At 40.6% G+C, this 12,591-nt stretch overlaps 1 protein-coding gene across 1 annotated transcript in view; it reads right to left on the bottom strand.

The window, feature by feature from the left end:
* MED4 (mediator complex subunit 4) overlaps positions 1-8,318 on the bottom strand; it is a 46,502-nt gene extending 38,184 nt beyond the window's left edge. Inside the window, exon 1 of the mRNA XM_040448426.1 lies at positions 8,194-8,318. The gene's annotated coding sequence lies outside the window, so the exon portion shown is untranslated. The remainder of the gene's footprint in view (positions 1-8,193) is intronic.
* Positions 8,319-12,591: the final 4,273 nt, after the last annotated feature.

Genomic DNA, 12,591 nt, shown 5'->3' with positions numbered 1-12,591 from the left:
TCTACCTGCCTTGTAATATTATTTTGAGAGTTAAATGAAATAATATAAATGAAAATACCTAGCAGAGTGTCTAGAATCTATCAGGTTCTAATTATATTCACTCTTCTAACCAAGAGGATTTTTGGGGTATTTGAGTCATTATTGGGTCAGGCCAACAAAGGGCCAAGACACTCAGGGTGTTTGTTACAAATATCAGGGTGTTTTGTGGAGCAAAAGAATTGACTGAATTGTGAATCAAGAATGTGAAGACCTTTAATTTAATACATTTTTGAAGCAGTAGGATGGAGGGCAAAATGTTGCCTTCAGGGAAGTGAAGCAGGTCTAAGCCATGGTTATTCTAGGAAGCCTGTAGAGGGTGTGATGGAGCAGCAGGGGTCTTCCAAGTTAAGATCCATTGGAAATATGAATGTCCTCCTGGGTCTAGAACATTTAGAAAGAACTACAAGGTAGTTTGCTTCATCAACATGTTCAGAGTTAAGGTGCATGACAAAATAATTGTTCTGAGACATCTTTAACTGTAAACACTGCAGTGCACCCACTGAAGCCTAGAAAGTGAATTTGTAATTCAGGATAAATATTTTGAACTGACTGGATAAGGGCCTTGATAACTCAGATATTCCTGTTTTCCAGTGCTTCAAAGCTTCAAGTAATTCATTTGAAAAAAAGAAAGGAAGAAAGCTGACCCAAGCTGCAAAACATGTTTTCTCTCAGTATTACTTTTGCTTCTGAAGTGGGCTGGTTTCATTATCAAAGGGTGTGGCATTTTCCACTTGTCTTTTATAAATTGAACTTTAGCCCAGACCCTGAAGAGCCTAGTGAGGTTGGTCAGAGGTCACAATGAGATGGAATATGCCTGACCCAAAGAGAAAATGGAAAGATCAAGGCCATTTGCAGGTGCCCCCTTAGTGCTCAGAAAGTCCATCACATTGCTTATAACAATGTGTGATTAACTGTAACTGCCCTTAAGGAGCTTCTAGTCTATTGGAAAAGATTGAGAGATAAATGGGCAGTTATACCCTTTGGTACACCCTGTCCATGGAGTAGCAATCCTGAGAGGCAACGGCTCTATCTATTGGACATAGACTGGGTTATGGGTTTCTTGGGCCACTGAGCAGTCCTCATAATGGATAGACTTGTGGGGGAATGAGGGGTGGAGGGGATTTGGGAATGCAGTCAGTGTGGCCTTGCTTGCAAGCTTCAGTGTGGCAGTGGTGAGTTCCAGGGAACCATTTGTTGCTATTGAAGGATTTGGTCAGGTCACCCACAGCAAAACCTGTATCCCTCCATGGCAACTCAGACACTGACAAAATGGAATAATAAGAGAACAGTAATCCGTTGATCCCTCCAACAAATGGAGAAATGGCCTCCTCATGAAGGCCCCTGCAGACCTATAAGCAGCCATGAGGGGGCAGTCTCCAAAAACAGCATGCCCATGAACTGAAGGAGCTGGGGGCATGGAAGGCCTGTAGTTCCCCTCCCTGAGCAATGCTGACCTTTGGGAGGAGGTTGTGCCATAAGAAAGGTCATCGGATAACAGAGTCTTTGCCATTCTCCTGGCCTGTGGAACTTGGGAACATAGATAGACTCCCAACTAAAACTGCATGGAAAACAGCTCTGGGACTCTCTTACACAAGGGTGCCCCTTGGTAGATGATTCACACAAATGCCAAGCTTATAATTCATACGTTCATCAAGGGGGGTATGTTGGAGAGGAGGGCCAAACATACCATACAAAGGGAAAGCTTGATTTGTAGATTATTCTGCAGCAATTGCCTCTGTTAAGGAGGTAACAGAGCAGGGTGTTTAAAGAGCATGGACTTGGGAGCTAAATGCTAGGGTTTCAGGCTTGACCTGATTTCTTTTTCTCTGAGACTTTGAGCAAGTTTCCTCATCTCCTAAGTCTCTGCTTCTTCATCTGTTGAAGGGGATAATAAGGGGACCTATGTCACAGAGTTGTTAAGACTAATGTGAATAATCCAAGTCAATGCTGGCATATAATACATACTTGATAAATAGCAAACATATAAAGTATGACCTGACTTATAAAATGTGAATCGTAACCTATTTGTCCAAACATAAGCAAGATTTCTACTTAATTGCTCATAGAGTAGTAACTGGTCACGGGGTGGTGATTGGAAAAGATGAACTGGGACACAAATCAAAAGCATATTCTGCGATATGCCCTTTTTTTCTAAGACGCTCAAAAATCCCTCACTGATCTAAAGTTTTTATGGAACATAGTTTGGAAACCATTGCATTATTGGACCAAAAATAAAAGCTATATTTCCTAGGGGCACCGGGCTAACTCAGTCAGTGGAGCATGTGACTCTTGATCTCAGGGTTGTGGGTTCTGGCCCCATGATGGGTATGGAGAGTGCTTGAAAAATAAAATCTTAACAACAACAACAACACTGTATGTCCTAAACTGATTATAGTGAGGTCCGGCATACTTCCCACTTGTGCTAGAATAACCAGAGGCAACGTTTAAAGTTGGGCCCGCTGAAGGCGTTCCTTCTAACGCTTGGTGTCTATGCCAACAAGTGTGATCTTGATTTTATTTGAAGGGTTTATGACTGACAGTGTCATGGGAAACAGTTAACAGGAGACTTGCTTCAAGGAAATAAAAATCTGTTATTTGGGGGGCACCTGGGTGGCTCAGTAGGCTAAGTGTCTGACTCTTAGTTTCAGCTCCAGCCATGATCTCCCAGTTTGTAGGTTTGAGCCCTACATTGGGCTCTGCACTGATAGTGTGGAGTCTGCTTGGGATTCTCTCTCTCCCTCTCTCTGTCTCTCCCTCTCCCTTGCTCACTCCCACTGTCTCTCTCAAAATAAATAAATAAACTTTAAAAATCCGTTATTTGGAGCTACTGTGAATATACACAGAAGCTTTTAAAACATGAATAATAGAACATTGGTGAGATAGTGAGTAAAAAATTTAAGTGCCTGTGTATTTCATATATTAATACAAATAATATTATTTTAAACAAAGGACATAAAAAGCAGGTGAGAAAACTTTGACTAAGAAATTAACCACCTCGAATTTGCCTAGCACTCTAAGAAGAACTGGCCAGGGTTTTTGTTAAATTGCTTAAGTCATTTAAACATGTGATATGAACTGTAATTTCTATTTATGTTAAGAAAAAGGCTCTGAAATGTAGATTGTCATTCAAGGATGACTATAGGTTAAATCTGAGATTCATTAATTTTTAAGGCTTGTGGTTTTCAGATATTACCTCTGGGTGGTGACATTGAGGGAAAGGCCTGGGGGAAAGTTATCCCTGGCTTCTGGGAGTTCTTTGTCTCACGTCTACCCTCCCCTGGGGTCCCTTCTCCTCTCCATTCCTCAGCCTTAGTCTTCCCCTTGTAGCAAAGGGTTAGGAGTTGAACTACATGTATTTAATTACACATGCCTGGCAGGAAAAATGCCGTGGACAAGGCTGTGATCAAATGATAAGGCTACAGACAGCGACTAATTAAGAACGCCAAGCATATGTGAACAGTTTTGTTATTTCAGAATAGAGATTAATAAAGTTAATGTTTTAGGGGCACCTGGGTGGCTCAGTTGGTTAAGCTCCGACTTCGGCTCAGGTCATAATCTTGCAGTTCGTGGGTTCGAGCCCCACATCGGGCTCTGTGCTGACAGCTTGGAGCCTGGAGCCTGCTTCGGATTCTGTGTCTCCCTCTCTCTCTGCCCCTCCCCCACTTGTGTTCTGTCTCTCTCTATCAAAAATAAATAAATGTAAATAAAAAAATAAAAAATAAAGTTAATGTTTTATAGATTTAATAATACAAAGTCTGTATTATTATGCCAGTAGACAATCAGGCATAACTGGTATATGCAAATTTTACTTTCATAGCTTAACTCTTCTCACTTTTGGTCCTCAAAATAGTACCATCATGGCAAAGCAGGGTTGGGACAAAGAGAACCAAGGCCAGACGTGGCTGATGGAGCAGAAGACTCGTGAAAACAGGCCCTGCATTCCTGGCATTTAAAGGTCTTGGTCTAAAGTGAGAGGAAAGAAGGATAAAATACTAAGGGTGAGGAAAGGGAAAGTTGTTCGTGTTGAGATAGGAAGGAACAGAATAGGGATGGAGAGGGATTTTAGAAGAAGGAAGGGGGTCTGGTCAAGTAGGTAGACCTGCTCTTTAGCAGAAAAGGGGCCTGGTAAATACTTGAGCAGGTTCCTTCAGATATCTTTGAGGCTAATTGAGATTTTTCGTTCTCATCTCCCACTTTCCCCTACTACCTCAAAACATTTGTGGTACCCCAACTTCCTTAAACAGGGAATCAAGTTTTTCATTCCACAATTGGAGACAATGCTTGATAAGGAAACCAGCTGGTCTCACTAAAATGTTAATAGCTGATACTGGATCCTTTGCTATTTTGATGGGAAGAGGAAGTAAGAGAATGTGAAGGCCCTGGAATGAAAAGGCTTCCCAGAAAAGGAAAGGAAGCATATTAAATAACAAGAGAAACAACTAATATTTATTGAGTACTTATGTGCCAGGTTCTGTTCTAAGTGCTTTACATGAATTAGCATATTTGATCCCCACAGCACCCTGTCTGAGGTACATACTATTACTAATCACCATTTTACAGATGATGAAACTGAGTCATAGAGAGATTAAGAAACTTGCTCAGGGTCATACTGGTAGGATCAAGGTTCGAACGCTGGCATTTCTAGTCCTAGCGTCCATACTCTTGGCCATGGCTGAAAGAAAATTGGCTCAGAGAGGGGATGGCCCAGGAAACAAAACTTCCCTACATGAATGATGTTGTCTGAAGTCAGCTGGTTTTATTCCAAGCATTAGGGATAAAGAGGAGTCCAGGCAGAGGTGCTTTATCTTGTCACAGATGCTGTCTCTGCCCCTCAAAGGAACACCGGCAGAGGTTGTTACTACATCCAACCCTATGGAACATTGTGATATGCTCTTGGTGCCATGTGTGTACTGTTTTGCTGCTTGAATTAGTGATCCCGTTGCAGTTATTTAAGCTTTCTGTGCATTGGAGTCCACATTTGGAAATGGGGTTATTTCCACTTGTCAGCTCTCTGACTCAGAGGAATGCAGAGGGCTAATGGGCTGATACACACAAAGTGCTTTGAGCCATGAACCAGGACTGACTGAACTTTTAGAGAACAGTATGACTTGCCAGGGGTATTTAAACTGACATAAATGTTAGAATATTCTCCTAGTAGATACTTTGGATGTTCTTGGTTAAGCTGCCTGGTCCACCATGACTGCCTAAGTTCTTCTCTAGACTTTCACACTGAGCAGTGCTAATGGAGAACTGTCTGGTGGACCTACGCAATGCCTGTATAGTCTGGGATTGTTCAAATTATGTAGAGATAAGGATTCCTAATTCAAAATAAGAATCTTCAAGCCAGGACCTTGAAAGCCATTGCTTATCAAAAAAGATAAAAAACAATTGGACCCATTCCAAGGAAACATTTAACCTAATTGCAAACACCATACCTTGGCATTTAATTCCAATGAGAGTGTTTTAACTGACACTACCAAGGGCAGAACCAATTGCAAATTAAAAAATAATAATAATAATGATTTACAAAGAGATGTGGGTAAGAAGATACCAGAGACTAAAAGATACCAGAGACTGTGGGGAGAGGAGTTTCAGCTGCAGCTATGATTAAGAACCAACAGGCACAGGAAGTAATTATCAAGGTAGGGTTTTTGTTTTTAAAGAAAAGTGTGTCTGATTAATCCACACCGTCTAATGGAATTTCCCTCCCATTTTTTACAGTACAGAAGTATCAGTTGTCAACCTATGTTTTCAAATAAAACAATGAAAGCAGAAAGATGATCCCAATATTTTTAGTAGATGCAGTCATCAATTCAATGATATTTATGTCTTGTATCCATGCACCTTAGCACAGTCACACTTCTCCAGACCTGAGAAAGGAAGCAATCATTGTGAGCTAATAAATAAACACAACCACTGGGAACCAAGGGGGAAATTCAGGAGCAGAAATGGGACAGTTTAAAATAGTTTACAAAAGAGTTTGAGAGCAAAGGAAGGAAACTGAACAACGAAAGGGAGATGGTAGACCATGAAGACCATAGAGTATTAAAGAACTACAAATCCAAAACAAGGAAAATAAAAGACAGTTTTCCTGAGTGCTGTTGTGATGCAACCCATTTCAGATAAAAGCTATAACAAATTTCCCCAAAAAAAATTTAGATGCAAAGAATTTGATTTTAAGATGCTAAGCCTTCTTTTTGGCAGCATTTTTTCATATTTACAGATACTTCTTTTTAAGCACTGAAGTCCCTACCTATTCCTCACCAAAGGGAAAGTATTGATGCAGTCTCTTTAGTGTGAGAGTAAAGACAGGCATAATCTTCCCAGGAGAATTTACAGATTAAAGCTCTTCTTTACATGAGCAGGAATTTTTAGCTGGAAAGCTGTGGAAGAGGTACAAGAACCTCCCTGGTGTCCCTCCTCCCAAATCTCACTGAAGGCACTTTCTGCTTTTACCTCTGTCTTCCTTGGTCATCACCATTTATGATGACGGTTGTATCTGGTTTCCCAACACATCTTCACGTTGTCTTTGCTCAGATTGAAAGAGTTTCTTTTCAATAAAGAACAATGGGATTTGTGTAAGGCAAAGGTCATTTTGGTAAAATTGAGCTGTGATAATTTGCTACGTCCAGTCTATGATAAGGTCACTGAAAACCCACTAATGAGCATTACAGCATAAGGGAGACCAGTAGTCCTTTAACAGCCCCATTTCACCTACAAATGTTCGCTGCTTTTGCTGAGAACTGGGGCGCAGGGGCTGGTGCTCCAAGTCTCTGTGCCAAAGCTTGTTTACAAGGGGGTGAAGGATAGTTTCCTTGGCCACACTCTGTGGTCCGCCCTACTCTGTGCTGGACTCAATAGGAGGAAGGGTGGAGTAGTCACACAGAGTTTTGACAATGCTCCAGTTCTTTGCACCCCAAATATTTACTGAGAAAGTCAGGTCATTCTTTACAGATGCCAGGCCTAACCTACAAAAGCTGGCGGAGGGACAGGAGGAGAAAGAAGGGCTCTCTCTGTTTGGTAAAGATGTACTCACTGGGTCTAGAGTAATTGCAAAAGCAGCAGTACAGAAATGCTAGAATGGTCCTACACACCCTCCTCAAACTGATCACCCATTTGAAAACTCGGCTTCAGGGCAACTTGCCTATACAGATCCCACCCACACATTCCTGAGTCTACAGGCAGCTGCTTTCTTCTGCCTGGAATAGTCTTCTCATCTAGAGCCTACCTTTTCTTCTGGGTTCCTCTCCAGTCTTCTCCACATCCCACTTCCTGTTTTAAGCCTCTCCCAGCATTAAGTCCCAGCCCACAGAAATCACTTTGTTCCTTAGCCTCCTACACCACTTGCCCAACACTGGTAACTCTTGTGTATCCATTCAGCTCCCCATTTCCCCAGCATCCGACATGGCACATAACAGTCCACCTTCACTCTGTGCCTAGAAACGATGATAAATTATTATGGTAGACTGTGCAGGCATGCCTGTCTCAAGTTCATGTTTAGGTAATTTCCTTTTTTTTTTTTTTTTTGATTTTTTTTTTAAAAAAAAAATTTTAAGTTTATATTTTGAGAGAGAAAGAGAAAGTACAAGTTGGGGAGGGACAGAGAGAGAGGAAGAGAAAGAATCCCAAACAGACTCCACACTGTTAGCACAGAGCCAGACATGGGGTCAAACTCATGAACCTTGAGATCATGACCTGATGTGAAATCAAGAGTGGGACCCTTAACCAACTGAGCCACCCAGGCACCTTTTTATGTGATTTTTAAACTCAAATGAAAGGTTTTCCATGGTTAACACATGTGAAATGTAGTAAATCCTTAATATGTAATTGTTTTCAGACATCATGGGTTTTATTAGGACGCATAAGAAACAACACTTGGCAGATCTGCGGTAAAAGGAAGAACAATTAACTATAGAGAGAGACAGGAGCAAAGAAAGGATTCATACAGTCCTAAACCCATACTGGTATGACCAACCGGTCCAGTTTACCTGGAACTTTGCCAGTTTTAACACTGAAAGTCCCATGCCCTGGGCAACCCCTCAAACCCAGACAAATTGGCACAGTTGGTCACCTACCAGATGGCCAATGAGCATTTTGACAAGAAGCAAATGCAGGTTTTAAATAATGGGCTGAGCCCCCTTTCTCCTCTCTCACCTCAAATCCTGGTGCCACAAGCTTCTCCAAAGACACTTCACTCTTCGATGACAAGTGCCCAGTTCCCAGAAAGGAATCCTGGGTTTATTCAATTCTCTCCACTTCAGAAGCAATCTCAGCCTTGGGAGGACAAATGGTCAAGGGAAAAAGCTTTATGCAGAGTTCTCACAAAACAGAAACTAAAAGGAGTATTTGGAACAGGAAACAGTGACCTTTATGGCATGATTCCCAAAGGGAAAGTCAAAGGCAGAGACTCAGAAAGGCAAATGTCCAGAGTCCACGGGAACTCCAACTTACTCTGAACATTCCATACCAGGCCTGCTAATTGCAGAGCAGAGCAGCTGGTGTGATAATGTCCCTGTGCAATCGACCTGACTGCAACAATTCAAGTGCGTAGATTAACAAGAAAACTGGGACCTAGGATTATGACTATATCTGAATGTTGTCACATATAGCAGAACATAGTAATATGTTCTGAGAGACAAAAATCTATATGACACAATAGACACATTCTGAAAAACTGAAATGGACCTGAAATAAGCATAATGGTAACATCATAAATAATGGTATAGGCAAAAACCAACCCTAGGTCTGTAGTTCGTAGAATGATGGGAACTGTTTTCCTTAATAGAATGATAACGAACTTAAGAATTTTGATCTGCATGATGTTGAACACAGTAACTTAGAGCAATAAAAGCATACCTGGGAAATGGAAATTTTTACCGTTTGTATCTCCATATATCACTCAAGGGAAAGGTGGGGTTGATTTCTTTAAGGACAGATTTCTGGGATTGCCTGGCCAGCTCAGTCAGAAGAGCATGCAACTCTTGATCTCAGGGTTGTGGGTTCAAGCCCCACATTGGGTGTAGAGATTACTAAAATAACAATAATAATAATAAGCTTTAAAAAAAAGTATAGATTCCTGTGACTGAAAATGTTCACATGTACTGTGGTACAAGTGCAGGTAAGGCAACTTGGCCTAAGGTTGAAATTTAGGGTACACGGTGCAGGATATAATGTTACCACCAGAGGGTATTGTTTCCTCTTCCGGATTGTTGGCAAGTTTATGTAACCACAAACTAACTCTAAACCAGCCCCCACTAAAAATGGGCCAGGCCAGATCCTTGCAAACTGGATTAATCTATAATATTCCCACAAATTCCCTTTTTTCCTCCCATTTTCGATAGTGTTTGGTTTTCCTTCGGTTGAGAGAACCATGCTGGCAGCAAGCCAAACTATACAAACTGTACGGAGAAAACAGATCACGCCCCTCCTACTGGTCAAAACAAGAGAATGGCCACTTAGGAAATTAGCCCAGGTGGCTATTTCTGATTATCCCAGGAGGCAGGAGTTTCCAGGGACCGAGAGCTCAGCAGCTGAAAAGAGTGAGCAGAGAGATTTCAGGAGCAGCACGGCCTCCCACATGAATTTTGATGTAAGCTGATTTACAACTGAAAAAGGTCCATGTCTTGTTAGAGACCAAAAAGCCTAGGAAAGTTACCAGAGAGATTTTGACAACTTCCAAAGTCAGCCAGGGAATCTGTCCCAGCCCATTAGTATACCGAATTTAGAAACCAAGGCCCTGGAAAGGTGCCCCAGGAAGATGCCCAAGAGAGTCAGTTTGAATCGGGCTAAATGCTTACTCTTGAAAAAAGGAAGGCTTTGTCCCCTCCAGCTCGTTCAGTGCCAGAGGCTGTCAGGGAGACAGGCTGCAAAGCGCAGAAATATGGGATATTAGGTCATCTGCCTGACCGAAAGCAAGTTCAACAAATACAAACTTAAAGTCAATAAATAGTTTCCCTTTTTTTTTTTTTTGACCAAAAATAATACTTGTTCATTGCTAAAACTTCAAACAATACAAAGGTAAAAGTAACAAGTGAAGGACTTTCCTCTCAAAGCCAGCCCACTGACTGAGGGCTGAGGAGCCCCATTCACCAGGAATATTCACTGTTGATGATTTGCCCATATTTTTCAGGGCTTCCAATTTCTGTGAATAATAAAAAAATTTGATTGGTCTGTCTAACTTTCTATCTATGTATTCATCCCAGGCATCTCTCAATCACCCATTGGTTTGTTTTTTGTGTTTTTTTGTGTTTTCTTTTTTTTTCAAAAAAGGAGATCCTAAAATATATTCTTATAATTGAGTTGTTCATTCCATAGATCATTGAATTTTTCCAAGTCTGGCTCATTCTTTTTAACACTGACATGGTATCCCATTGTACGGATGTCTCATAACTTTATTTAGCCCTTGCCTTATAGATGGACATTGATGCTATTTCCAATTTCTTTTTCTATTATGAAACTGTTATAATAAAATTCTTAATTAAAAGAAATAGTTATTAATGGGTATGTTGTGTTAAGGATCACATACTGTGCTAAGTCCTCTTATAGGATTTTAAGATGAATAAAAAATATTTTTGCCTACTTGGAGTTTACTCTCTAGTGGGGAAGAACTATAAATATCTGACACATGAAAAAAAAAAAAGACTCAAATACTAAGTCATCATACAAAGAATATTGCCAAACAAATACCATTCGCTGACCAGGGAGCAGAGAGAAGGGAGGCATCCGATTCTAACAGTTGGATTGGGAAAGGTTTCATGAACTGATTTCATCTATGTAGGGATTTGCTTTCGTGTATTTGATGCAGGGAAGTTGAGCTGGAAGCTTGTAGAACTCTTAACAAAGTCACCCTTTTCACCATGCACTGAGATACGATTTTTGCTGTCTGAATTTCCTTTAACAAATATAATTCCAGAAAGGCCTGGGAATGCTTTGTCCTTCTAAGCTTGTTTTGTTAGGTTTAATCTACAACTTTATCTGATAACCTGAAAACTCACTACAAATGTCCAACACGGTACTTTTTTAGATAAGAGTGTGCTCTCCAAAATCAAGCACGTCATAGACTGTTCCATTATTCTTGTTACATGTGGTGTGACTGTCCAGAGAAAGACATTTTTATCAGTAAACTAAGGCCAACGGTGTGTTTTAAAGGGAAAACATTCGAAATAACTCACTTGTGATAACAAATCTCTTTAAGTCCGAATCCTCCCAACAATCATGTGAGCCTGCTGAAAGGAGAGTTTTTCTTTTTAAGCAATCTTAATTAGCAGGTCTTTTTCTTATTAACATCTTCAAAGTGCTTTGAGCTCCTCCCTAGATGAAAGCTTCTATGTGAGTACAAATTATTATTATGCTCACAAAATACACACACTAAATGCAGGAAAAGTGCAAACAGTTTAACTCTGCAAGCCTGCAATGCCCTTGAGACACTTTGATCTGCCAATATAGCCATCAATTATTCTATATCCTTTACTCTCTAAATGCATGCATCAAAGCATTCTCATGCACACCCTTGTAAATCCAGCTGTTTATTCCAAAATAGTTCCTCTTAATTAACCCTTGTTTCCTTTCCCCTTTGTTGGCAACTGCTGATTCAGCTTCTGTTGAGAAGGTATACACAACTTGGCTGTGGAATGGAAAAGAACTCCAATTTTTCTTTACCAAGATGGTCATGACATAAAAGAAGTGCATTAATAAAGATTCTTTGATGACCTGGGAAAATGCATATGACGCAGTAAGTGAAAAAAACATGGTATAAAAATGTATAGAGTGTTATCTCAACTGTAATACTAAGGATTGCTAGCATGAATTGAATACAAACATTTAGCTCACTGACCTGAATGCCTTACCTATGCAATATACTTTAATTTTCACCATAAGGTGAATACTATCATCTCCCTTGTTGTCATAAAGACTGAAGCTCAGAAAGGTTAACTGATGAGGTTCTCTGGCATTGTCTGGTTCCAAAGCTCATTCCCTTAAGTGATGGTCATGCTGCCTTTTAACAGTGACTGCCCCTCGGTAGAGAGATTTGGGTGATTTTTTCTCCCAACGGTTTTTACACTTACACATTTTATTTTTTTTTTTTTAATTTTTTTTTTTCAACGTTTATTTATTTTTGGGACAGAGAGAGACAGAGCATGAACGGGCGAGGGGCAGAGAGAGAGGGAGACACAGAATCGGAAACAGGCTCCAGGCTCTGAGCCATCAGCCCAGAGCCCGACGTGGGGCTCGAACTCACGGACTGTGAGATCGTGACCTGGTTGAAGTCGGACACTTAACCGACTGCGCCACCCAGGCGCCCCTACACTTACACATTTTAAAAAGAAACAAAAATAACATATTAACCACATGAATTAATCAAATAAAAAATAAAGAAGGCATTATTTATAGGCGTGCTGACTTGGGATAAATATAAGAAACATGTCATTAAGCTCAGAGTTCTCTGGGTCTTTACTTCTTCATCTTTAAATTTTTTTTAATGTTTTATTTATTTTTGAGACAGAGAGAGACAGAGCATGAGCAGGGAGGGGCAGAGAGGGAGGGAGACACAGA

The sequence above is a fragment of the Herpailurus yagouaroundi genome, unplaced genomic scaffold, assembly GCF_014898765.1.
Source record: "Herpailurus yagouaroundi ecotype Mexico unplaced genomic scaffold, PumYag 197, whole genome shotgun sequence".
Classification (NCBI taxonomy): domain Eukaryota; kingdom Metazoa; phylum Chordata; class Mammalia; order Carnivora; family Felidae; genus Herpailurus; species Herpailurus yagouaroundi.
This window is presented reverse-complemented; position numbering and strand designations above follow the sequence as displayed.